Source organism: Esox lucius, chromosome 7 (genome assembly GCF_011004845.1).
Source record: "Esox lucius isolate fEsoLuc1 chromosome 7, fEsoLuc1.pri, whole genome shotgun sequence".
Classification (NCBI taxonomy): Eukaryota; Metazoa; Chordata; class Actinopteri; order Esociformes; family Esocidae; genus Esox; species Esox lucius.
In genome coordinates, this window is record NC_047575.1 from 15,490,230 (window position 1) to 15,517,623 (window position 27,394).

General features: G+C 40.8%; 2 long non-coding RNA genes across 2 annotated transcripts; one reads left to right on the forward strand and one right to left on the reverse strand.

The window, feature by feature from the left end:
* Nucleotides 1-744: 744 nt before the first annotated feature.
* LOC109615889 lies at nucleotides 745-21,427 on the reverse strand. Its single transcript, XR_002196901.1, has 4 exons — nucleotides 21,343-21,427; nucleotides 21,146-21,244; nucleotides 16,926-16,985; nucleotides 745-918 (listed from the first exon to the last, which is right to left on the reverse strand). It is a non-coding gene; the product is annotated as an uncharacterized LOC109615889 (long non-coding RNA).
* LOC109615888 lies at nucleotides 21,397-26,006 on the forward strand. The gene is made up of 3 exons (XR_002196900.3): nucleotides 21,397-21,783; nucleotides 23,267-23,394; nucleotides 25,689-26,006. It is a non-coding gene; the product is annotated as an uncharacterized LOC109615888 (long non-coding RNA).
* The last annotated feature ends 1,388 nt before the right edge of the window (nucleotides 26,007-27,394 follow it).

Here is a 27,394-nt window from a genome sequence, read left to right on the forward strand (position 1 = left end):
AACAATAAGACATGTTATATAGCACCAACCTCAAAACAGATGTTAGCCACAGCTGCTCCATTCATCCACAAACCACTCCACTTTAATCTTACTTTCCGGCTTGCTATATTTCAGTGGATGGCCTCATTTCAATTTTTAGTGGCTGACAAGTGCTGAAATGTTTTATCTCTACATTTCATTCTTAATGCTACATTTTAAAATGACGTTCTAGGGGGATTGGCTAGTCGACGTTATCTATGATGACCGCTAACTAAACTAGCTAGCTAACTTAAAGATGTGATAAACACCAAGCTATGAGGCCAATACATCAGTCCTCAAAATGTACTCTACATAAGATGCCTTTGTGTGACCATTGACCTTGAGCCTTCCTGGCTGGGCACTGGTAATGTGTCTGACAGCACCCAAGAGGGTTGAAATGCCGGGAATTCACAGAATGTGTTGCAGGTCCCAATTAATTCACTTCTGCTTTTACAAAATTTTGGGACAGACATACCCACCAAACCATTGAGGTAGCATCAACCACATGTAGCCAATTGCACGCAACCAGAGAAAATCAATGTGGGCTGGCCCCCTGGCCTGCCCTACAAAATCTGAACACTGAGAGGGGGACAGAACAGAAATTTGTTTGTTGAATTAAACAGAAAACTGATAAAGCTTGACTGACATACATTAATGACAGATTCGCACAGGAAATAGCATCATCTCCTGGATAATAGCAGGGCTGGGCTCCCATCGGCCCCAAATATGCCCCCAGTCTTTACTGCGTTGCAGTGGCTCCTGTAGCCTGTTCTCTTCAAGATGGAATTACCCCCTTGGCTACTGCTGCTGTTGATCGGCCGTTGCTGTGGAAACCTGGCCGCTCTCTCTCTTTCTCTCTTCCACCCACGCTCTTCTTCCCTCGCTTCGTTAAGCGCTCTGCTGCTGGCAATTAGAAATAAAATCAGCAGCAGGACTGGCTGCCTTGAAACACACTCTCCAATTAAACACTGTGAAATAGCAATGTTTCTTAGAGCTACATCCGCTCTCTTTATGTGCCCCACAGCCATGTTTCTGAAAGACTGAACTGTGTGCTGCTTGTTTTGGAAGAGGAATGTGTCCAAAAGCCATCTTTCTTACAAATACACTAAATTCATTTACAAAATGAATCAGCTTTCATTTCAGCATGTTATTGTTCCAAATGCGATGTTTTCAGAAACATAATCCATGCTCTTTTAGGCAAGGACATGTTCCAGACACTGTGTTACACCACCTCGTTTCGGTTGGGAAGTCCTTTATGGGTGATAGCTCTAGATAAGCATCATCACACGTGTCTCGGTAACGAACAAGCCAACACGTGTTCTTCTGTTTCTCTTCACACGGCAGTGACAGTACAGCCCAGATGCAGATACACATTCAAATGTGCCTTCAATTTCCATATATTTTTGCATGCACGACTGTCCTTGAAGCTTTATTTCAGTAAAGTATGGAGGTTTGTGGTTCAGAAGCCCTTAAATCTCATAGAAAATCACTGGTGTATAGTCTTAGCCATCCATTTGTTTTACTGTCTTGTGTATTGACTTTCATACACTAAAGATGTAATTGCTGCATTAAAATCAATAGAGCAATTTAAACTGCATCATCATTACTGGAGTTTTTGTGTAAAGTCGATAACTACACTTGAAAAGATTCCGCACTGCATGTCCTACATAAACCAGCGTCATTATTTGAGAACACACATACTACACACAAAGAGGGACACTCACGCACGCGCACACGCAATAACACGCAACCAAACACACTAACAACACACAATAATACACAGTCAAAATCTATGATGGTTGAAGTGCAACCTCTCTCTACTGCCAGTCAATGAAAGCTCTCTTCTACTCATTAGCAGTCTATTACCTCCACCTGAGTTCAATCTCCCAATCATCTGTGATTCCTGAAATACCTGGGAGCATTCTATTAACTGAGACCCAGCTCACCCATTACGGTCACAGGCAGTGGCGGCTCTAGACTTTTGGGGGCCCTAAGCAAAATTTGCACAGCCATGGGCTCACTAGTGGTCGGGGACCCTAAGCAACTGTTTATGACACCTACGCCTGGAACCGGCCCGGGTCCCGGTCCATTTGGACAGAAGCCCCAGCACACGTGCAGTGCTGCAAACTGTCATCACCATCAACCATCAACCACTGAACACAAACCCACCAGGAATCATCCGCATGCTGAGGGCCCCGCCCATCAAAAGGGATCGTCATGTGTCTTGGAGGCCCCTCGGCCGGGTCCGCACGCTCAAGAGTTGTCGGATTGTACTACTTAATATTTGCCTGTGAAAACGGTGATACATCACTCGGAAATGATGAGATCTTGAGATCGACTTTTCACGGATGTATCTGTTCTAACGAACTGAATTGGAATTGTTAGCGGTCCACAGAATGTAGGCTTATTGCTTTCCAATTATGATTTTTAACTGAAGTTTATCCGATTCCCACTGTGTGCTGTCTCCTATTGGTTCCACTCCGCTACCCCGCAGTTTAACTCTGTCTTTAGTGTTTAATCGTTGTAGGATCTGGCTGCATGGCGCAGGAATGGTGTCTATACTCAATTTGCTTGCAAACAACTAATGTTATCATTCTAAACATTATTTGTCTTCTTACTCAAAACAAATGAAGAAAAGAAATACCTAAAATGACTTACAATAGTTTTTTAGTGCACCATTAAACTGATAACATACTGTATTCTCTTAAAAGGACATAATTAATTTTAGAGATCTACTGATCTTGCAATCTTCCATTCAAATGTGGTATTACACTTGCTAAAGTCTAAGGTTTCTGAAAAATACATATAGGTTACATAAAGGTGAAGTTATAATATGAATAACAGTCACTATTATTCTAGTCAATTTCCCCTCCTACAGCCTCCAATAGGATATTGTCACACACCCACACTTACATACACACACCCCCACACACTCACACACACAAATTAAAGCATCTGTAGAAAGCGGATTTGCATTTGATTAGCAGGATAGGGGTTTTTAACAAGGAGCAAAAGGCAACATTAGCTGTTTGTATAGCAAATTAACTAGAAATTACAGCCAGTCATCTTCTATTTTCCTGTTTTTAAAGAACAGAGGAAAAGAAAATGGCTTTAACATCTATATGGATCAGACGATGGCTTTAATGAAAACAATCCTGTGATTCAGACAGACCCATGGGATTCTTTAAATATCTGGTCTATGTAAGATGTTTTTTTATCATCCTGTTCACTCCTACAGGTTTAGTATTATACTGCACAGTAAATCATAGCAGCCTAGCTCCTATGAATGAGGGATTAATGTGCGTCTAGCCTGTAGAAAGGCATGTTGAACACTACATCTCAGTGTCAACTGGGAGAGCTTCGCTAACCACTGACCTGCCTGCCAGTCGCCTGCCGCGAAGGATACACTTAAAGCGCTCTCCGTTTACATCTCTAAACCTGAGAAACATGACACTTAGGCAGTAATCTAATTACCACAACTAGAAATCCAAATGGAATTAGCACTGTTTGCCTTTTCCTTAGATGTCATCGGCGTAGATGTCTAAAGTACATTAGCATTTTTCCCGCTCACATTCTCTTAGCCGGCTAGAGCCTCATATCGTGTCACAATGTCTAATACTCTGTGCAGCTGCAACACAGAGGCACACATGGAGAGGCTGTTCTGACTGTAACAGGCTCTCATCATCTGGTGTTTACCTTGCAAAGTATTCTCACATATCCTCCTGCTTTGTACCCGTGGAGGTTTGTGAGCTAACGGCCCTGTCCATTATGCAATGTTCTACAGCACCTCCACAGACCTGTGCCACCTCTCACGGCCATATGGACCCCTCATTATGCCCTTCCCCAGCTCCAGATCCTGTATACACATCCTTCAAATAGATTCCCAGTCACAGCGGTGACATCTGAAGAGCTACCTTCTCCGGCCACGCGTCTCAGCTACAGGCTCTGTCAGTGACACTCCAAAGACTCTCAACATCAGCAGCCGATTGATGGTAATCTCTTTAAACAGCTGACCTGGCTCCTCTGAAGTGTCAGAATCTAACCTTTAGGAGTGGATGACCCATGTCTTAAGGGGCGGCTAGCTTGGACTAGGAGTTGAGACTGAACGTGTCCATACAGGAGAGCGACTTGAGTCGTGGAGCTCAGTCAGGGAGTGTACACACGACTCCCGGCTGTCAAGGCCTCCGAGCTAAGCCTGCTTTGCCCTGCATGGCCAGTCATCTATTTCCCCTCTTGTGGTCAATGGTTTAGTTCCAGCTCTATGCCCAATCATTTATTTCTGGTCTAATGGTCAGCCATTTATTTCCAGCCTCATGGTCACTCATTTACTTCCAGTGCTGTGGTCAGTCGTTTACTGTACTTATTTCTAGTATCGTGGTCGTGTATTTCTGGCTGTGTGGACCGGGATGGAACCAGGATGGAACCCTGGGCTGCGATATGCTGTTTTACCATTTGTGGGCTATGTATCTATGGCAACCGTTTTCCTGTTAGCTTTCATTAATTGGCAAGGGATTTCTTTAATCCAGTGAAAACATGGCATTTCTGTAAAAAAGTGATGGGACTCTCAAAAGCTTTAGCCATCAACACGATGGGAACCAGGTGCACTGTGTGAAGAACAAAATAACAGACGGTGCGAGTGTGTGCATTTTTATGTGTGTGTATGTTTGTGTGGGTGTGTGCTCTCGTGTGTGTGTTTGTGTGAAGACCGCATCTGAGGCAGATTGTAAAAACAGAGTATATGCTGTAAATGGATACAGCTGGACAGGTTTTGTTCCCGTTGTCCAGCGTTGTGTTTTGTTGATGGGTATGTACAGACAGATCGCGTAGGTGTGTGTCAGCTAAGTGCTGTATATAAGCTGAGGAATATGGAAGACAATGAAGGTGAAAAATTGGACACCAGCATCCTGTTTACGTGTTTGCTCAGAGGAAGAGCAGTGTGTTTATGGAGACAGGTGGGGAGTTCAAGCAGTATAGCTGTGCTTGGCTGATGTCTGGTTGATGGGCTTGTAAAGACGTTTGTGGTGGGGGGGGGGGGTGTAGAGGGAGTGTACTACGCTCAGTTAGGAATGCTCTAACCGCCAGAGGAAGAAGAATTGGCAGCCCCTGCAGAAGGATAGACAGCCTACATGATGGAGTAGAGAAGGAATTCTCATTTAGAAGATGAATGCTGACAAGGCGGTTCCCAGAGGACCTGCTCCTTCTGTCCAATCTGAAATCTAAAGTAGAGGCCCTTCTGATTAACTAGGTGTACCTGGGCTGTTAGTCTGTTTCAGAAGAAACCATTACCACATGTCTATCTCTATGTAGCCCTCTTCAAATGGCAGGCGCAGCTCATCCTTGATTTGACTGAAGTTGTGAAAGTTGTTGAAAGTTACACTGTTTTGACTTGATGCATTACTTGTGTGATGCCGGCACATTCCTTTTTATTTATTCATTAATGCTTCTCACTGTATGTCTCTGTCTCTGTTATGAATCAAAGGGGGACATTTCTCAATTCATGTGAGCAACAGTGCCCTGATTTTTCAGGGAGAAATTATTTATTTCAGAGAAAGGATCTTTCTGGAACACATTACTCCTTGTCTTTTATGGTAATGCGAATCTCAACACATGCCGGTATTAATAAAGCTGACACAAACTTAAACACGATCGCTTTCTCTTAATATGACAGGTTTACCCCCCCCAAAAAAAATGTCAACTGTCAACGATGAGAAAACAAACCAAATAATATAATGTTATAGTGATGGAAGAAAGCTCTCTTCTCTCTCCATCTCTCTTTCTACTGACGTTCTGCTTCTGCATTCTGAAATAAAGCTCTTTTTCTTCCTCCCCTATCTCTGTCCAATGATCTCACTCTCAAAATGAAACTCACTTCCCTGCTGTCTATCAGATCTAATTAGACCTCTCACTTTCTCACTCTGTCAATCCAGTCTAATTAAAAGTATCTCATTCTTCCTCTCTGCCTCTGTGTCCATCTCCCTCTAAAGGTCTCACTACTCTCTTTCTCTCCCTGAAGCTCCTAACTGGAGAAAACTCTTTCCTTTCAGTGTCCTTACTACATTAGACAGAGAGCTGTTAGTAATTGAAGATCATTGTCTCGTTCTTTGGGCTTTTACTGAGTCTCAATAGCCTAACAATACATCTCTGTCCTTGCCACCCAACCAATCTAAACCCAGCTTTGTTTGTTTTCTTTCAGTTTTCCCCAGGAACTCCAAAAAGGCTTTTAGAATGTGACTTTTTTTCCCCTTTCATAGATGCTAGCGAAGTTTCCCTTTTGCTCTTCGTGCGTTTCATCTGTTTCCTGCACCACTGCTGGTGGTTTTAGATCCCCCTTGGGAGACTTCTCTTTGTGGTCTCAGTTTGGGACTTGCCTTGCATTCTGTTCATCTAGGGAGACACAAACAGTCTGTTCGACCAGGGAGATACAAACATCACACCTACCAACCTACCTACCAACGTACCCCATGGTCTCTCTGTTGTACAGGCTACAAAAAGCACTGAAGTAAAATCAAAATCCAACAGGGTATTTGACAAGCTTCTCAGTACCATTATATTCCACATGCTGTGAGATGTTTTGATGGAAATGTGTCTTTAGTAGGCCTGGGAATTGGGGAAGTGGTAAAAAAAAAACTTCTCTCAACTGCTTTAGCTTCACACACGTTGTTGTATTACATTTTGTTCGGGGTTTCATTTTTCTGGGTTCTTCTACGGAAGAGAAATTGTTAAATTGTATGGAAGTGAAAAAGAAAAGGCCTTGATAACCTCCTGACTTTTTCTTCACAGTTTCCTGGAGGAATGGAAAAGTACCCTCATGGGTATACAATAAGTTGTCTGCATAAAGAGATGAAAAGTGTGCAGATGAGTTCTTTTTTCTCTGTAATACTAATCATTTATCCGCAAAGTGCTCTATTGTTAGAGAATATATGAAGCCAAAATTCACATTTTTACATATTTTTTTATGTTGCCGCCAAACTGACATGTTTCAATTTTATAATGAGTTGTTCCTTCACACTTGACTAAACTTGAATTCTTCCCAGCTCTTGTGAGACGGAGGACGTTTTAGCTCTTTCCTGTTCTCACCACAGTGAGAGGGAAGAAAGGCGCGGTCAGGTTCCTGTGATTCATCCTGGAAATGAAAATGAATAAAGCCACAACTTCTGAAGCCAATTACTGAAATATTGCCTGTTTACTTAGCTTCTCCTTTCAAGAGGAATTTCAGTAAACGAGGTGACAGGGTGTTGTTATCGCCCAGTGATGATGTATTGGCCGGTTCTCTTCTCGTTTTTTGTGTGCTGTAATCTCCGTTCATGGAGAGGTAACTTTAATGCCATGTTGTGTCTGTGCCTGTTCCTGCGGTGACTAAGCGTGCAGATAGAGAACGTTTACTCAGAAGGTCTTTGCGGTGTTTCGATGAGTCGCTGGATGCTGGTGACAAATCAACTGCCGGCCCGCGGCAGTGGTACAGCAGAGCGGTACAGCCGTTCATGCAAAGCAATGTATCCATCCTGCCAAAATAAGATTCATATCATGTGCAAACAATCCTTCCTGAGACCAAGAGAAAAGCGGACCGGCACCACATCCCCTTAAAACCAGTTGAAGGATTGCATTTTGAAGGGAAAAACACAGTAACGCGATAGATGTCTAGATGTGACCATTTTTTTGTGTGCCAGATAAACCTTCCTGCAATACCTGTTCTTATCATTTTCAGACCTGGGCTCCTCAAACTAATCCATCCAAAAATACTGTGCTGTTCTTTAGCCAACAGAGGTTTAGAGTCATTTTTTTCTGGAAATACATTAGCTCATCTCCGACTATTAATTCAGTGCTCTGCATTATGCACAGGGAAAGCTTAATGGAATAAGATTTACCTGGAGACGTCCAGAACAGCAAATAATAGTTATTCTGAAACAGAGAATGAACAGCCGCCTGTATTGTTCTGCCCTGCAGGATGATTGACATAATGGGTTCTGAAACAGGAGAATAAAGGACATTCACGGTCTGGAATTATTATTATCAAAACATCAAGGGCAGATTTCTCAGATACTAAGTCTAGTACTGGACTTTAAAATCGAACTCAGTGAAACATCTCCAGGACTAGGATTGATCTGTGTCCATAAAACCAGCCCTAAAACACAACGTTTATGAAATACACCCCCAAGATGACCCCCTATTTCTATTTTTTGGCAAATGCAGGGAAGAAATAAGAATATACTTTCAGGTGATATATTCTTATGTGATAATGTGGAGGAGCCAGGAAGCATGATCAGTTGGGGAATAAGCGAGGAAGTAGAGCAAGCTGGATGTCATCTGTCTGTGTCCTCCAGCATACTGACAGACAGTCTCTCATGGCACTTTATTATCTGTGGGAGTAGTTATAAAAATTATAGCTACGCTTCAAACAAATGCTCCATTACTCATGTCAAAGCACTCCAAAGTTAAAATATCATCTTTTATGGACAGGGATATTGTGTACTGACTGCTGGGGATGATGCTTACGCAGTCTTGCCTGTCGGGAGAGTAATGCAAATGTGTTCCCAAACGGCCTGTTGGGGATGTGGTCAAAGAGTGGGTGAGACCTGTGGATACAGCATGGGTGTGTCCAATCTCGTTTCTGGTTGGATGTTCTGGATCATTGTTAGAAGAAAGTAATGTGGCTATTTCAAACAGCTGAGACTCATGGTCTGTTACAATAAAGGATAGGGGTTGGTTTGATTTTCTTTTTACATTGGTGAGTCTGTGACCTACATTTCCGTTTAAGTAATTTAGCAGACACTCTTATTATTCAGAGCGGCCTACTGTACAGTGGTGACTGCAGAAATTTTCATACTGCCCCGCTTTCCCCCCGTGGGAATCAAACCCAAAATCCTGGCTATAGAACACACAACCCTGGCGATGTCAACTCCAATGGACATGTCAGGGTGTTAATTGCTTTAGGATGTTCACGCCTTTTCCAATGTAACATGCACCTTACATTTACGGATACATCCGTGAAATCGTACACCAGGTGTTGGCTGGGCTAATTCCATTGCATATAAGGTGTAGCCTATTGTAATGGAGCTCTTATTCTAATGTATTTGAGCACGTTTACAGGGCTATTGTAATGCGATTGTGAACGGGGCCCGGGCTAATCTAATTCGAGTGTGTATGAGATGTTGGCAGGCTCTCCTAATGTAACTCGGTGTGCTGCGTCTATTTCAGCACAGGCAGCAGTACAGAGACGTGTAGCTGTGGAGGAGACCTACGCCACTGTAATGTATTTACTCTGTAATTTGTGTCTCAGTGCGAAGCCATATATCCTGTTTAAGACTGACACCTCTCCTCCCCCGCTTGTACGAGGCAGTGCGGCCGCTCCGACGGGGACTTGAGCACGCTGCGCTGATGGATGAGCTCGTCAGAGGCTGCTCCGGGCTGATCCGCTCCCCGCAGAAGGCACAGGGCTGAAGACACTCCACGCACAACACAATCACAACGCATCACGCCGCAAAACAATCGCTCGCCCTCATCGGTGTGTACCGCCTCGTGTCTGCGCGCGCCGCCCGGAACAGTACCATCCGGAGGAAAAGAACGCAGGCACGACGTGACAACATGGCAGCGGTGATTGATGCAATCTTATATCTCATACACAGAACTTTTCTCTTTGGGAATATACTGAACTACTTTGAAGTAGAAAGAGCATGAAATAGAAAGCTGCATTACCAGTAAAGATATACAATGCATAATGTATGGAGAAGACAGTGGTGAAGAAATGCATTATGCTGGTCAAGCCTGTTGCGTTAATCTGATGCTCCCCCTCGGAATAAAACAATCACATTGACAATATCATCCTGACCTTATCTTCAAGGCTAATAGGGATGTTTCTATCTTTAAACTTTCCTGGACGTTGTTAGTTCACCCAAATCACTTACAACATTGGTGCTTCTACCCTGTACTTCGTGCATGGACAAGGTTTGACAGCAATCCATGCATTCTGCATTTGTGACAGAACTCTCCTCCATATCCTGTTATAATTTATTTTTTTACTAACAGATATTATATTGTTAAGTGCATCATGTCCAAATTTTCTATATCGATGGTACTGTGACATGTTTCATTAATCACCTTAACATGTCAATATTTGTAACCAGTACCAGGTGTTCTCACCTGGTCCATAGACTGGAAACAGGCTAAGGACACCAAGGAGTCATTTCGTAATTTGGGTAAATATCAATTTAAACTGATCACAAATTCATTAACGGCTGTTTGACCAGTTGTAGACCTCATGATCCCGGCTGTCACTATTAAAATGCAGAACAGCTTTTCTCTCTGATAACACAATCATCCCTTATACTCCGCCAATTATCCTCCATCGCAACATTATGTGGGCATGCCCCACTTCCTTCTGCCGATCGTATGATGTCTCTGTGCCCATCATTCAGGCTATTCCTTACAACACTGAGCAATTCATGGCATTAGAAGATCATAATCCCTTATATGATTCATGAAGGCAGGAGTGCATGCTAAGGAATGCCCAGGAGAGGGTCGTCTTTCCCTGCTGGATCATTGGATTTCCCAGCACCAAATCCACTACTGCTCTCCCTTTCTACTTGTGTCATGCACATCAAACTCCCACAGCCGGCAACGTGTGAGTGTGAGCCACTGATGAAAGTCCAACGTCTCTCTTGCCCAACCTTGGTGGGTTCCAATCATCTCATTAGAGCCGGTGCTGTCGGCCTGCTCTTTCTGATCTCCTAAGTTTCATCTTCTCTCAGCCAAAGACTTTGACACATCAGGGGACAACTGGCCAATTCATGGACTTGCAGACAGTTCCAATGCCAATGTTTCTGGATCGTTTTATTTCAATTTTACACAACTTTCTCTCTTCACTCTCTTCTGTCTCCTCATGTCCACCCGGAACTGCAGTACATTCCCATCTCAACAACTCTCGAAAGATTCTGGAACCTTCCTAACAGGCATCAGTGCCAAGCCTCTATGTTCTTCTTTTTGCTCTGCCCTGCCGACCAGTAAGTCAGGCGGGTTAAAGTGTGTGATGGCACGCTCACTCAGCTGAAGACTTCAGCTCTGCACATGTCTGAGATGCCCAGGAGAGTTACCAGAGCATGATCAGACCAGGTCACAGTGCCTGCCTGGGTTTTGCAGGACGATTCAGACCACGGTGACCCCTTGGAGGCTTTACGACAATTTTCAACCATTTAGGGAGTTCTGTAGCTTCACCAGGATTGTATTGCTGCTGTCATGCAGGCTTTGATATTGTATGCTGGCCGCCATTGCGATAACTAATGCTGTAATAATTCAGGGAGTCATTGGATCTGAGAGAGTGAGTCACCGCCAACACTGTCTATCTCTGTTGTGTCATCGTCTGGAGGATGGAATCAGAATGCATTAGGAATGCTCTCAACCTGAGGTTTGATTGATTGTACACCTTAAGTCTTCTGATGCACTGTGTCCTTTCACCGCAGTTTCCCATCAGAGGCTCAGCAATCTTAAATGACCATTTTTGTGTATGTGTCTTCTTTGTGCGTTGTGGCAGTAAAATCAGCAAATAAGACATCTCCTTCCGGCACAGAAATCAATGAGTTCGGTTAACCGGAGATCTCTGGTGAAATCTGTGACAGCTGGGCTGATTGAGGATTGATCACAACATACCATCCAAGTGGTCCATCATCGGACAGCCTGTGGCTTTTATGGCCTTTCACAATGACAGTGTGCACATTGTCCCTTTTAAGGCCGCCTCTAGAGGGGAAATTCTTGCCCATTGTTCACAGAATTCCTGTCCTAGATGGCAATTCTTGTTAAGGTTCCACATATGCTAACCTTAGCTAGTTTATAAAATGTATGCAAGCAGTCAATCAGACAATCTTTTATAATAATATACACTGACAAAACGCTGTGCTCATGACCAAGGGAGAAGGGAAATGATTGGTTTTGAATGGGTTAATGGCTAACCACAGTAATGTTAACCACAAAATAGAAATACAGGTAAGATGCTTGTAAATAAATGATACTGGTTGTTGACAATGTTAAGTGCTTTTAAAATGTACATAAGGTTTATTTGTGTTTTGACAGTGACATTGTCGTGTCTGGGAGAAAAGGAAGCCCAGGATGATTGGCCAGTATCCCACTGATTCTTACCAGTTCTGCTGGAGGGCCATTCACATGGATATTTCCCAGTCATATGTAATTAATTCCTACTTCACTTGTTTACAAAGGCAGAATAAGCGGTAGAATGTTGTTAGCTGATGACTCACGGGACTAAGAACGTTGCAAGTGTTTCTGATTAATAAACGACGCCATGCTGGTGGGCGGTAATGTTGCCAATAAAACCAAGTCCTGAAATTGAACATAGGAGAAAATTAATAGGAAGGTCATCTCCTACTCCATCTGCAAACTCTGGCCATTGTCTCAGGTGAAAAAAAGTGGATTTCTATACCGATGTAGGGCTTTATGGGCTTGTTGTAGCAAAATATGCACTGGACTGCAAAGTCAGAAGACATTTTGTTAAGGACCACTGCAGAGTGACACTGGAGGATGACAAGACTCAGGAGTACAATGTCTCAGCAGACTTTAATGGCTTAAAGAATAATGGTAGCCCGCAGCAATTATACCACTCCTCTAAATGGAACACCAAAGTGTGCATAATGAATCATGGGGCACAGAACTAAAAGGGTTTTTCTTCAGCTTCTAACTTTTTAAACATCTCCATGCAGATTAAAATGTAAAGATCTGATCCAAAATGCTCACAGTATATTTTAGTCACTTAGAACTCATGAAATATTTCCCAAGGCGCAATGAAGCGTCCAGATGAGTGGAGTGAGAGATTCCATGCAAAGCCACAACACTCACATTAGATAGCCAATCAACTTGCGGGGCATCTTTACAACCCAAGCTAAGGGGAATGTTAACATTTTTATACATACTAAGATTCACTAAAAATGATGGTCATTATAATGCAGTATCGATTGTATCTTCTTTTGCTTCATTATTCACAGATAGACATATGGAAATTACATTTTAAAATATGTTCTCTATAGTTCTTCATGTGTACTAATATATTCTTGGAGTTCAGTGAACAATGTATGATTGACCATGTTACTGCATAAGCTAACAATACTGACAATTTCTGTCTCCCAGCTGGCTGATATATAGTCTTCTTTTTGCTTATGGTCTTCTGGTGCAGACGTGACTGTTTTGATCCACTAAAGATAGGTTCACTTTGCATTGTTTCAGATCACTGGTTATAGTGTGATCACTTTGTTTAGTACTTTCACAGAGTAATGAAAACATACAGTGGGGTATGGGGTGGGGGGGGGGTTAGAATTGGCTATGAAGCGTCAAACATGGCTTTGTCAAATGCAGCCAATACAATACATCTATTCCACACAGCCGCGCCTCTAAATACTGCTATATTGCACCGGGAGATGCTTAGCCTGAGACATCACAGAACACCCTCAGATCACCATCCAAATCTAGCCCAGAGAAAAGCCAGTGACAATCAAGATAAAACATTCCAGTTTGTTCCGTTCTAGCTTCACCTAGACCCTGGGATTTGGTAATGATTTACATGAGTAAATACTGTACACACAGAACATTATTTATTTTTTTTATGTTCCCACAAATAATACCAAGGATTATTTTTGCGCTTATAGTGTGTGTTTTGGGACTAATTTACGTCACGGGAAAGAGTCCAACGATCCCCAGGCAGACAATTGTTCTTTGGACTGAAGGCAGGAGGCCTCTTGTCTGTGTGCGATTGAGGAACAGCCATGTGTTTAATCAGCAGTCTTGTAATTTGGCCTATGAAGAGTGTCATCCTCCCAACATGTTGTGCTCAGTGGGGAGTGACTTGGCTCCCGGTGAAGCTGCACATGTTGGAGTTTCAGAGAGTTGGCGTTTAGTACATGGTGTTTTGCCTGTGTGTCAACACTCATAGACGTGCATATACTTGACTGTGAAGATAAATAAATATATCCTCAGATTGAGAGACGGAGTGGGAGAGAGAATTGAAGAGGGATGGCAGATGGAGAGAGAGGGAAGAATGGAGAGAGAGACAGAGAGACGGAGAGAGCGAGATGGAACACATCAAGAACACAGAGGGACAGGGTAATTGTTTGAGAGCCTATTATATTATCACTGAGTAATAATGGCTGTAATTAGTGAGAACACACACGCCCTCCTCTTCCTGATCAGCTCATGTGAAAAAGACGGATGAATTTGATAATACGGAAAACAGATTGTTTTGTAGCAGAGATTACGCTGAGTTTAAATCATATCAGCTGGTGGGGGGGATCTCCCCTGGTTTGAATCAGCCAGCAGAAACAGTCTCTGGCGGTCCATTCTGTTTGTCTGCAGTAATTACTGGAGGTGAAGATTAAGCCTGATTCCTCCTCGAGAGTGTGTGCATCATGCAGAATTCATACACTTAGCTGAGCCGGAAGACAATGCGCCCATTATATCATCTGCCCACGCTGATGCAGAATGGGATTGACCACAATCAAAAATGCACACTAATCTATCCAGCTGGCATTTGTCGTCAATATTTACCATTCAGCCACCATTGGCTTGGCATTTCCAATTACAGGCATGGGATAGAGTGAAGTGATTTGCAATCTGAATACTAGCAACAGGTTTATGAAAGGCCCAAGACAATCTCCCCCTAATGGAGGTTCTACACATTGTGTTTCAGGAGTGTTGTCCATAGATGAGTACTGGATCTAAAACATGACTGGTGCCATTTTATCTCACCTTGCGAGAATTAACATCACTGCTCTGCTTCACTGTAATCATTAATAATTACAGTAGCAGTGTCAGCCACTGGTCTAGGTTATTGCATCCAAGCAAAAAGATATGCAGTTCACCTTATATTTTAGATGGATTGTCTATAATTGATGTTCAACTCCTCATGTGTTGTCTTTTCTGTGGATACAGGAAGGATAGCAACAGCTCTGTCGACTTCTTGACCTTATGTAACCAGTTAGTGACACAGTGTGGTTTGATTTGTTTAGTACAAGGGGAAAGTGCAATGCAAAGCAAATGGAACATAATTTGTGGTTGTGTTTCAAAGGGATCTGGACTGTAAGACATTTCAACCAAGGTGCTGTGCACTTAGTTCAGGAATTTGCTCTTGCCTTTTCTGATGGCTTTGTATGACGAGTCATTTGGAGTGAAGTGTAGAGGGCTCAGCTCTTTTATGATTACACATTAGCAGCTCCAAGAGCAATTATGAGCTGTAGATTCCAGCCCCTGGTTCATTCATTATACATCCATTGCCCTGCCGGTGTTACTAACACTGCCTTATGCACCACTCTCCTCCTCGTCTGCCATCCAAGCCAGGCCAGGGGTCTGCTGGTAGAAGCTCCTGCTATTAACAAAATTAACTCCAGCCAGGAGTGCAGCCCAGAGAGAACACACCAATTCCATTATCTCAGCTGGACGGAAGCCATTCTGCCACCGCCTTGCCGCAGCCAAAGTGCTCAGAGCACTGAGCCCACAGCCCCGCTGGACAGAAAGACAACATGTTCAAACTCTCCAGTGCTCTCTGTAGCGCAGCATAACCAAAGCATTTCTCCTTAAAATATTCATCTGGCTTCTACACTTGAATCTTTTCAAAGAATGTACTTTTTACATTTCTATTTTTTGCTGTCTGTTTTTTTCCTCTCTTTTTACTAAGCTAGGTGAACTCTAGTGAACCCATAATTGAAGTTATTCAGTAGTTTGCATAATTCCACAGTCACACTGGTCATGTAAATTCACTCTGTATTTCTAGGGAAAGAAACAAATCAAAGTGTGGGATGTTTACCAATCACATAATGCAAAGACTGCCTTTGCTTAATATGCAATGTTTCAAATACATATTTCATGGCATATTATGCATTGACAGGGGAAGGAAAGATTGTGTACTGGATTAGTCGTCCTTAATCAAACCTACTGTATGCTGCCATGGCATCCCAAGCCAAAATAGCAGTATATTTAAAGTATATTATTTAGGAATCGCTTATGTTGTACTTAAGTACACTAAGCAGTAATAAACATGCAATTAAGTACTATGTAAATAGTTATAAGTATATTTCAGTGTATTTAAAAGAAGGTTGTAGTACATTTGAACTACACTCCAAATTGATTTTAAATATTGAATGTATATGAAATACATTAGGAGTATATTGTCAGTGAACCAAAATACTATTTGCAATCAAGTATTATCTGTATACCAAAGTATAAAACAATTGGGTCTTGTTTAACACACTTGAAGTATATTAATTATACATTAAAAACTGTTTAAATATTATTTCAATACTATTTAGTGTGCAAAAGTACAAGATAAATAGTTCCCAAATAATACACTAAGCATTCTGGTATTTTGGCTTGGGATACTAGAGACACCGACCACCATACCATGCCGACAACCAGATGCTCATTTTTGACTACATAGTGATGCCAGCTCATATTCTCCCTGTGTGGTTTGAGGAAGTTCATAAACCAGTGCTGTAACATCAGTGTAGCCGATTATTTTGAAAGCATAATTTGTATGCTCTCATCGGAGCAGTAATCCATTAGAGGAACACTATAATCTGCCTGAGCGATTTACCTGAGGAGCAACACCACTCAACTCCTCATTACGCTCCTCTGAGCTAATCCTGTAGAAAGAACTAAAAGTAGCTCCACGTCACCACTTTACAACTCTTATACTTCATTACCTTTATACTCCACAATAACGTCCTGTTGTAAATCAGGCACAAACAGGCAAAACATATATTGTTCCTGTTGTGTTTGGATCATTAGTTTGTCCAGCAGTGGCAGCCTGCTTATTGCTGTTTTAGGGGCAGAGAACCACTTGTGATTGTTAAAAAAAATTCTGTAAAAAAGTATAGTAAAAATTGTTACATTTTACTGTTTGAAAAAAACTAAAAAATACTCACTTTTCAGATATTGATTATTCCCACAGGAACTCTGGGATTTGGGCAGGATCAATTGCTTGCCTATGGGGTAAGGATGCATCAATGAGATATTAGGAGTTTCATTTTATGTCTTTTGGAGCACAGTATTACTAAACCACTTTGGGGTGTTGAAATTAGGCTAGGTCTCTGCGTATATTAGAAAATTGCCATGTATGTCATGTATTGCCTAGCTGGCGCCAATGAGCAAGGAATATAGTCAGTCGATGTCATCATGGTGATACCACAGGGCTAGAAAAACTGCATCAAACAAGCTGCACCAGACTTTTCACTGGAAAGAAAGGATGGCTCGCACTTTAAGAATACTTTGCAGAACTATGCTAATCATCAGCAAAGCAGTTAGCCAAATCTAACATAGTAGTGTGGTAGACATTCACCGATTAGAATGCCTTCTAGGGCACGTAAGACAGATAAAAATGCTCTTATACATGATAACAGTTCATTATGTTTAAAAACAGAGACAGAAAGACACTTACAAAAGGTCAGTGAAAGTATGTCTGAAGTACAATTTACCCAAAAACAGGTTGCCCATGTGCATTTCACAAAGTTCAAGCTGGATCAAAAGTGTAAGCGAGGACAATTGATGACTAGTAAACAAATAATTGTTTATAAATACACTAAATCTTGTAAGATATTTTGTTGTGCATTTGTTGTTTTGCATAATGAAAATAAAATAAAAACGACTCCCCAGTATCTCCTTTTAACAATGTGTCAGCTACAGTATTTAGCCACATTTGGTGATCAGGGGAAGTAGTTCAGTCATCCTAGCTACTGTAGCAACGTCCTAACAGTCTATTGGTGTCTCACTGCAGCCTGTGGCTCTTGGGCCTCCACTGGCGGAACATCTGCAAGCCAGACCATTTTTGGATTGTTGTCAAATGTGTAATCATAGTTAGCTAGACTAACAAGCTGGCTAATGTTTAGTGTTGGCCATCAAGCTGGAAACTACTATTAAAATAAGTATCACTGTTGTTATTGCTAGCCACAGCAGAGATTAGATCCTGGCATGAGCTAACTCGCAAGGCAACCTTGGAAAGAATGTTTTACGAAAGATTGTTTGAATAGTCTTTCAGTAACCTTCATATGTCTGTGGTTAGTTTCGGTTGACTGACACATCTCTTTCATATTTGTTCCAAACAAGTTGTGTGACTCAGAATCCTTACTGGGCTAGTTATTATTCTAGCTACCAACCCAGTTATATTTTCTGTCAACCTGCCATGTCATTGTTGTTTCTGTACAATACAGTATAGTACGCAACAGTAATTGCAATCAATATTCCATTGTTGAAGTCTATGCCATTTTGTCATGACCTAAACCCATGATTGCCACTGACAGTATTATTTATTCTTGCCATGCATGCTAACAGTGAGAAAGATTACTGGCTATTCATTTTATTTATTTGAGCAATAACTGATTGCTTGAAGAGAGCAATACATGTATGTTAATATAGAACTGCTGTCATTATTTGGCACTGTCCCTACTACACAGCCAGTGAGGAGCCACTGCTGTAGTCCAGTGGACATTAGGACAACAAAGTGTTGATGCCAAAAAAAACATGCCAAAAATGCAGATGAATATCTTTTACATATTGACATTTCTTGAGCAAACATGGAAAAAAAGCAGAAATTAGAAGTACAATATGAAAAGCTCATGTTGTTGTACAAATTATCAATTGCCACTGAAAACAAGGAATGGGTTGCGACACACTGTGTACAGCTTTTTCTCTTACAAAACCGTTACAGCTAATGAGGGTTGCCATGGAAACATGTTCAATTCTTGTTTATTGTCTTTAATGCTCTGGGAAGACATAATGCAGGAAAATGGACATCTTGTACTGCTCTTTTCTCAGTGGTATTGAAATTCTTCATTGATTTCACATGCACTTTATATTAGCAGGTACTTTACTGAGTCCCTGAGGCCAAAAGTAAGTATTTGAGAAGCTTGGTTTCATATAAAAGAAGCTTGGATGTGTGTGTGTGTGTGTGTGCGTGTCTGTGTGCGCGCCCATTAGGTGGGTGGTTGGGGGTTGGGTGCATGCGATGGTGCCTGCTTTTGAACATGCTGTTGTCACTGCAAAAGGACAGAAAGACAAACACATCTGAAGTGATGTGAAAATGAAGAACAAGACAAACAAACCACTATGCCTCCTTTACACAGGGATAATAGTGTGTGTCTCTCTGTGTACGTGTGCGTGTGCGTGCTTGTTTTAGAGATACTGTACAGGATGATTGATGGAAGAGATGTACTGGGAGTAGACCTGTGTAAAGGGATGTGATTGTGGATTAATCCTTGCATACAAACTCAGATGGATGAGCATCTGTCTTCCCCGATAACCCAGATAACTGTCAGCCCACTAACACAAAGCTTTCTTCACATAATGGCTGTTTCAATGAACTCAAGAGCAATTTGCTTTGTGGGTAAGCACGACTTCATTTACCCCCTTGAAGCATTTACTTTTCTGACCTGTCAGCTGTTTCTTTCAACCACAAATTCCATAGCATTTTCAGGGTTTCTACTGCAAATACAGTACTTTTTCAGTAGTGTAGTGGTAATAAGAGAATATCTGTAAATTATACAACATTCTGGAGATTTGTAACATCTAACTAAACACATCTAAATCTAACATTTAACCATATTATATACACCAGCATTATACTTGAAACACTTTTTGACCTTAGTGTGCACTGAATACATTAATTTCCTATTCAAAACATTGTCGCTGTATGGTAATGAATTGTCAAATTGCTATTCTGTTTATTTTGCTAACAGGTATAATCATGGTTGCTGGTTGGGCTGGTGCTATTAAAAACATAATAGAGCAATGGGAAAGTGGAATAGTTTGATGGGATGAACGCACCATATTTGCATGACAAGTGGGACATACTTTCATTTAGTTCAACACAAAATGTTCTCTATATTATGTGACCCTCTGATTCAGAGCAGAATAAATTGATCACTGCCATATAAATTAAATAAGTATGAATGTGTCAGTTAGGAATGACAGGTTTACTAAAGGTCATGGAAATGTTTGTCATACAGAATACAAAAAGCCTCAACCAACTAATTATATATAATTATCCCATCTATTGAAACATATGCCTTTAATAGTCCAAACTGTATAACTACATAATAGGTGAAATTAATTTATATTTCAACAGAAGTGAAGATCCTCTGTGTAAACATTTAACACAATGTATTTTTGGATCACCAGTTTGCATACTGTATGAAATAAGTAATAGCATAATGGCTTTATTAGCAGATTTGTCACTTGTCTGTATACCATTACGTTAATTAGCAAATGCTCTTATTCAGACTGAATTATGGGAGTGAGTGCATAAACTTTCATGGTAATCAAACCCCAACCTTAGAGCAGAGAACACTTTGAACATCTTCCACATCAAAACCACATGCAGATTGGTAAAAGCAAGAACACTAGATTTCTTTAACACATTTTCCTCCACATCTTTGTTTAGATTTTAGTGCCTAATTGTTTTAAAGTAACTTTAAAATGAGCAGAGTGTGAAGTATATAGTTGATTTAAATATACTAAAAATACTATCTGCCTAAATGTCATCTTGATGGGTTAGATTTCTTTTAAACTTACATAACCATTTGGGTTCTACAAACGAGTTTGGGATGTTTGTCCACTCTGGATACAGGTTACAATATATGTTTGCTTTCAACAATATCTAAGCCACATTCATTAGTGATTTTAAGCCATATAGAGTATTTGTTTCATTAGCTGATGTTGTAAATGCTAGCTCAGCAATGAGAGACTCTTGTCCCATCAGTGTTTTCTGTGTAGTCTACTGAGGATGGCAGTGGCCAAAATCTCCATGCCTAACTGCTGAAGAGTATTCCAGATCTGATAGACCCTTTGTTTACAGTTTTCTAGTTATTTTGAGCATTCTGCCTAGTCTTACTAGACAGAATGAAGTTGCTGAGTTCATCACTTTCTTTTCATTTTCCAAACTGTTGTTTTTGGTAAGAGTTGTTTTGCTTAGAGTTTTGGCTGTTTCAGATTTTGTTCAACTTATAATGGCTTTCTTGAATTCTATTGTTCTGTAGCTTTTTGGTTGACATAAAACAATACCAGACTCCAAAGGCAAATGTAAAGCATATAATCAAAACTAACTAGACGTTGATGCCTATGCCTCCACAAATTATGTAACGGAATAACCAACCAATTGTCCCATTTCATGGATTGCTCCTCTGTCACGTGGTTGGCGTCATTGGCGTGGCGTGGCGTGGCGGGGGGGGCGTCACGCTCAAAGGGCCTCGCCCTGCGTAGCAAAAAACAGAGTATGCCTATATAAAAATATACATATATAAATGGAAAAAAATTGGAGTGCGCTCATTGAGAGACCCAAGTTTCAACTACCAGGTAAAGGAATCCCGTAATAGGCAACGAAACCGATCTTCATCCACTTCCATTAAATAAATGGGCTAAATAGTCTCAAAATCCCTCAATCTGGCAACAATGGCTTTTGCGTACCTTACGTGAATTACTACGCCATTACGCCTCTTGCATGCGGGAATTTCAAAACTGCTAATCATTACGTCTTGCTAAATGACGGTAGATACATGAGTTAAGAAAATATGCAATCGGTGCTCAAAAGCGCAGCAATAAACACCCGAAGATTACAACCTTATTTAGACTAGCTAGGGAGGTAGCTATCATCAGCATACGAAACACTACCGCAACAGCAGGTAGCTATAGCAGCAGCACGTCTTTACCAGCAACCTGCCTTTCCAACGCAACATCCCCTGGCGGCTGGGAAACCCCCGCACACGTTGAGAGCCCCGGAGTTTTGACTGCCAGGTAAAGAAAACCGGAAAGTAGACAACATAACAGATCTTCTTCCCTCTTCCAGGCGAAAATGGCCGGGTAGTCTCAAAATCCCTGAATCTGGCAAGAATGTCCTTTGCGTATTTTATGTGCATTACGCCATTACACCGCTTTCAAAATAGCGTATCATTGCATTTTGATAGATGACGGCAGACATTAGAAGGGGGAAAAAATGTAACGCAGGGCTCAAAAGCGCAGCAACAGTGTCGTCTAAACAAGCTCACATAGAACACAAATATTACGCAGTTATTTAGACAAGCCAGAGAAAAAGCTATCATCAGCACCTCTACGAGAAAAAGCTATCATCAGCACCTCTACAAACGAAACACTGCTGCCGGCGGTAGCTTTCAGCACCACGTCTTCACCAGCAGCCTTCCCAACGCGACATCAGTGTACATTTAGTCAATAAAGATAGTGACGAAAATATTCGTTAAATACTTATTTTCCGTGGAAGCTGACGAGATTATAACTGACTAAATATAAACAGAAAGAAAACGAAATTACTTTTCATTTTGGTTGACAAACGAGACTAGACAAACATATCTTTGTGACAATAGTCAGATGTAACTACCATAGCTGGATAGGAGGATTTTGGAATGAGAGGTTCTCAGTGGGTTTTTCCATGATGCGTCATCAAAGACGTGCTGTGGTGCCTGTAGACGTGGGTGGCCTATACCTTAATTTGTTGACTATCAAAAGTTTTTACATTTCAAACGGATATTTTCATTCATTTCAATTAAACTGCTCGAACAATAACGGGTGTGCAATAAACATTTTCCTTTGGCTAATTACATTTCGGGAAATGTCACGCTTCCAAAATGTGCACAACGCTGCGTCTACAATTGTAATTAATAGGTCTAATTGTAGGCAATATCAACAATGTATATGAACTATTATGATATGTTCCATTGGTTTTATTTGATATAGCGATATGTTATGTCTACTATAGGTAATGAGGCAATAACTGTGATTGGACTAAAATGTGACTAAAACATAAGGGCATTTTGTTGACCGTAAATCATAGGTGTCATTCACGCTGGGAACATGTCCCCACCACTTTTTGAAAGCATTTGGTTAAAATGTTCTGAAAAATCAAGCAAACCAATAAATGTTAAAAGTTTATTTGCACAAAATAAACTATTACTGATTCTAAAATGACCCACAAACATGCATGTGCCGATCAGTAACTTGAACAAATTCTTGACACAGTTTCTTCTTGACCAAGTTATACATTCTCACTCTGTGAACATGACAAACAGCCACACTGTTGAGTCGGGTTTGTGACATTGAAGAGCGCAGCCAGGTCTTCAGGCGTCTCAAGGCACTGAATCTTCTCTCTGCTTCAGCAGATGAGGCAGGAACAATGAGCAACAAACGCAGAAGTGCCTCAACTTGACTGAAGAGACCACGGACCTCGGGAACCATGTTCCTCATGATTTCTGTCACTTCTGAGCAGGTTTTGTAGGTGTTATTGGCAGTGAACATGGCCAGCTGCACCTTTAGGGACTGGAACTGTAGCTCTGGACACAGGTCAACCACGTCATCAACTTGACCAGAGAGTAGGACTTTCTCCAGCTTGACCAGGTGCTGTAGCCCTTCCTGTTCAAACCGCTTTGTCAGCTGTGTTGTTACATTTGTTTCATATTTTATGTTGAGTATTTTCATATTTTTGACTGGCCTACGCTATGCCCATTTTTGATGTGCGGCGCCGTTGTTCAATATTTTTCCTGTCCTTCTGTGATATTTATTTCGTCAGATCTTTTGTCCCCACCATTTTTCAACACAAACTGACACCCCTGCCGTAAATGCTCTTTGTTTTCGTCATTTTGACAATAACTATTAATTATTCAGATGATATAAATGTGTCTAAAACTGAAAGATATTTAAGTCCAAATGACTAAAACGACACAAAATCAAAACAGGAGTGCCAAAATAAACAGTGCGCGACATCACTGCCTGGTTACAGGCTGTCCTTGGTGTTGAACAATGATCAATAGCCTATATTCTGCTGACGTTATTGTGTTTTTGCAGTTTAAACTTTTTAAAATGTCTCTCTTAAATTATTAAAATGTATTGTTAAAGGTGGACAGCCATCAGTCTATTGACGGAAGAGGGAGTGGTATAAGCTAGCTAATTGATTAACATACATTTTGAGGGGTTTTGGGGGAGGGGCCTTGAGGTCCGACCTCGCTGGGAGGCCTCTGCAATGTCCGGGCGCCACTGCATGGTAACTAACATCCTATAGATGCTGCAGCCATAGTGATAACCAGGTTTTTCACTGGGGATAATGACTTTAAACAGGTGCTAAATATAGGATTTGGAAATACAACAGTATTGCTAAAGTAGGCAAATATTGAGTTAACAAGAAAAGGAACCAGGCAAGCTTAGTTCTGCCGGCCCACCGTTAGAAGGGATGAATGTTGTTGCCCAAGCTGGATTCAATCCGCAGTTTACTGTGTGACAGACTGCGTCTTTAACCACTGAGCTACTTAAAGAGCGGGTGTTGTTGCACGTGATAGGTATGTAGAGATGTGGTGTTTGTTTACTTGCACTGTTAAACCAATTAGTCAAAACTCCATGGTCCCCTACATTAGTTAACATCCAACCCAACAACAGGTATAACAGGATCGCTACACTAAATTCAACACGTTAAATTAGAAAGAGATCACTGTAGATGGCTAGCTAATAGCTATACAGCACCTATAATGAGAACAATGACTCCAATCACTCCATGGCTGGTTCGTTTCTTTAGAAAGCAAATAGACATTTGAATAGCTAACCACTACGCAATTTGAAGTACACTATGTAAATCGAAAACTAGAGCAAAATATATATAATTGCAAATATATACATATAAATGATGTCTGTCACGAACCTGTGTGACAGTCCATGTCTCTAACCACTACGCCATTTAACAATGGTCAGTTAAGTCAGTCAGTCAGTAAGAGACATTCGCTCTTCTTGGCCGGTTCTGCCCAAACTATACTTTGACATGTGGCAATGTTGCCATTAGCTACCAGATTCTGTTAAAAAAAAGCGAGCAATGCTAATGTTCACTAGCTAAAATTCTGTGGAATTCTCTTAATGTTAACTACATAGTTAATGTAACACTGCATCTAAAATCAATTGATAACATCAAAATGATGATGAAAGGTTTAGTCAGTAATTATTAACTTCTGAGTTTGTATTGTGTTCAAGCCCTAGTAATGCACTTTAGACCAAATCTTCATCAGCTCCCACTGACAAAGCTTTGACTACAATTCTCAGTTGGTCTTAGCCCCAAAAGTATAGTTCAAAACAGTAACGTGCAATCTATGGATAACTGTGATGTAATGGGCAATCTTTGGATTAAATATTTGTATGTCCTGAATTTGGGATTCTTTGTAGCTCACTTGCTAAGAGCATGCCGCTAGCAACATCAATGTTTGTGAGTATAAAATTAAATAAAATGTGTATGTGTAATAAAGATGGCCTGTCTTTTTTTTTTGTCTATTTTTTTCAATTAATCAACAGCTTAACTGAATGTAGCAGGTGATGAGCACAGTTACATGGAGTATTACAATAATACCAAACATAAACTGTAACCAACCAACATGACTGTAAAACTCTCATCAGTACCACTATTCATATTAACAGACTTCTTCGCTAACAGACTTCTTCACTAATTACTAGAACCCTATGCATCTTACCAAAAAAAGCAAGAATAGTATATAGAGCGTATTCACGTTTATCTGACCCTGAAGATGTAATGGTACATTTATTTCACATTGAATGAAAGAGGAGGTTCTTTAAACATGACCCATGAATGATGCTGCATTTATGGACTGTGCTGTGAACAGTAACATCTCTTAACATTTATTCACATCGCACTTTACTAGGTATATTCCACTGGAGTGTCAAGACGGAGAAGAGGTTTGACTGGGCTGAGCGACCTGTGATGACAGCATAAAAAGCATACTTTTCTTTTCTCCTTTATGTTGGATTTTGTGAGACAAAAAGGCACACAGCTAAATGCTGCACGACAGTCTGTGTCTGTCTCTAATAAATATTTTAAGCATAAATTCTAATGTTCTACACCGTATATACGACAGTCAGGTGTTCAATTATATTCTGTTCTCATTCATTGGGACCAAATCTTGTGTGCAAACAAAATAATTGACGTAACATTTGTGTTATTGTAAGGTTTTTATTTTTCATTTTTCCCCCTTGAAGATTTCAGTTTGTTTTTCAATTGAATTGTTCACATTATAGGTCACATTAAAAGTGGAAAAAGTTCTGACATGATTTATCTTTGTCTCATTCTTTTACATCACAAAAAACAGGCTTTTTCACAGGGGTGTGTAGACTTTTTTATATCTTCTGTATATCCATTTCCAAGATAATGCATCCATCTGACAGGTGTGGTATATAAAGAAGCTGATTAAAAATCATTACACAGTTGGACTTTGGGCTGAGGACAATAAAAGCCCACAATCATGTACAGTAAAATGTACAGTATAATCACAACACAAGGCCACAGATGTCTCAAGTCCCAAGGGAGCATGCAGTTGGCATTCTGACTGCTGGATTGTCCAGAGACATACTGTCATGCAACTAACTGATTTCCATATATGAACTATAACTAAGAGCTTATGAATTGTTGTACATTATGTGCAGTGTACATACAGTATATCTACATAATATCAACATACACTCTTCAGTCATTAAACTAGAAACAAATATTCATGTTTAGACAGTCCAAACCATTTACTTAGTGTTTTTTCCATCTATAGTAATAGCCAGATAGGGCTGACTTGCAACTGACAACAATGGGAATTAACACAAATTCAGACAACCACAGTAGACCTTCCTCCAGGGAAAAGTCTGAAGACTTTTATTGAGGACACGGGTAACAGAGTTCACAGCTGCACAATAAAAGCCAAACAAAATCTCCCCACAGAGAATTTCACTTTCTTTCATTTGTTCCCTGAGACTGGACAGCTAAACAGTTTACCGGTGTGTTAAAAACAAATCAAACAGTAAAGCAAATAGTACTTGTCCTTACTCCCTGAGGCTCCTCTGGCTTATGTTGTCCTATGGGTTCTGGTCCAGTTGGACTGGGTATCCCTCTCACTGCTGGAGTTCAGCCTGTCTGTTCTTGCTCCAGAGAAAAAAAAGGCACCTTACACCTGGCAAGAGAAAGTTCAAAAGTCAACAATATATTCAGGTGTTCAATTAGGCTGTTACCCTTCCTTGGACAAGCCTCTTCTGACAAGCAGATGTAGCCAGCGAGTACTGGATCTCATTCATGCACAATATCGGCCCTCACACACCCCATTTAAATGCACACACTACTTTTTTGTAGCAAGCACACCACGATATTTGAGAAAACATTTTAACCCATTTCCTTCATTTGAGTCAGTTAATCCCAACTCATTCCTGCCAGTCGTTTAAATGAACGAGTCAAATGAACATTTCAGTAATTCCAATAAAAAGGTATCATAACTCTCTAGGTCAGTTAAAAGAGTTGTTCACAATCATGAATTCATCATTTGCAGATGGCACATCATTGATATAAAAGTGGATTATTTTGTGGAGGCCATTG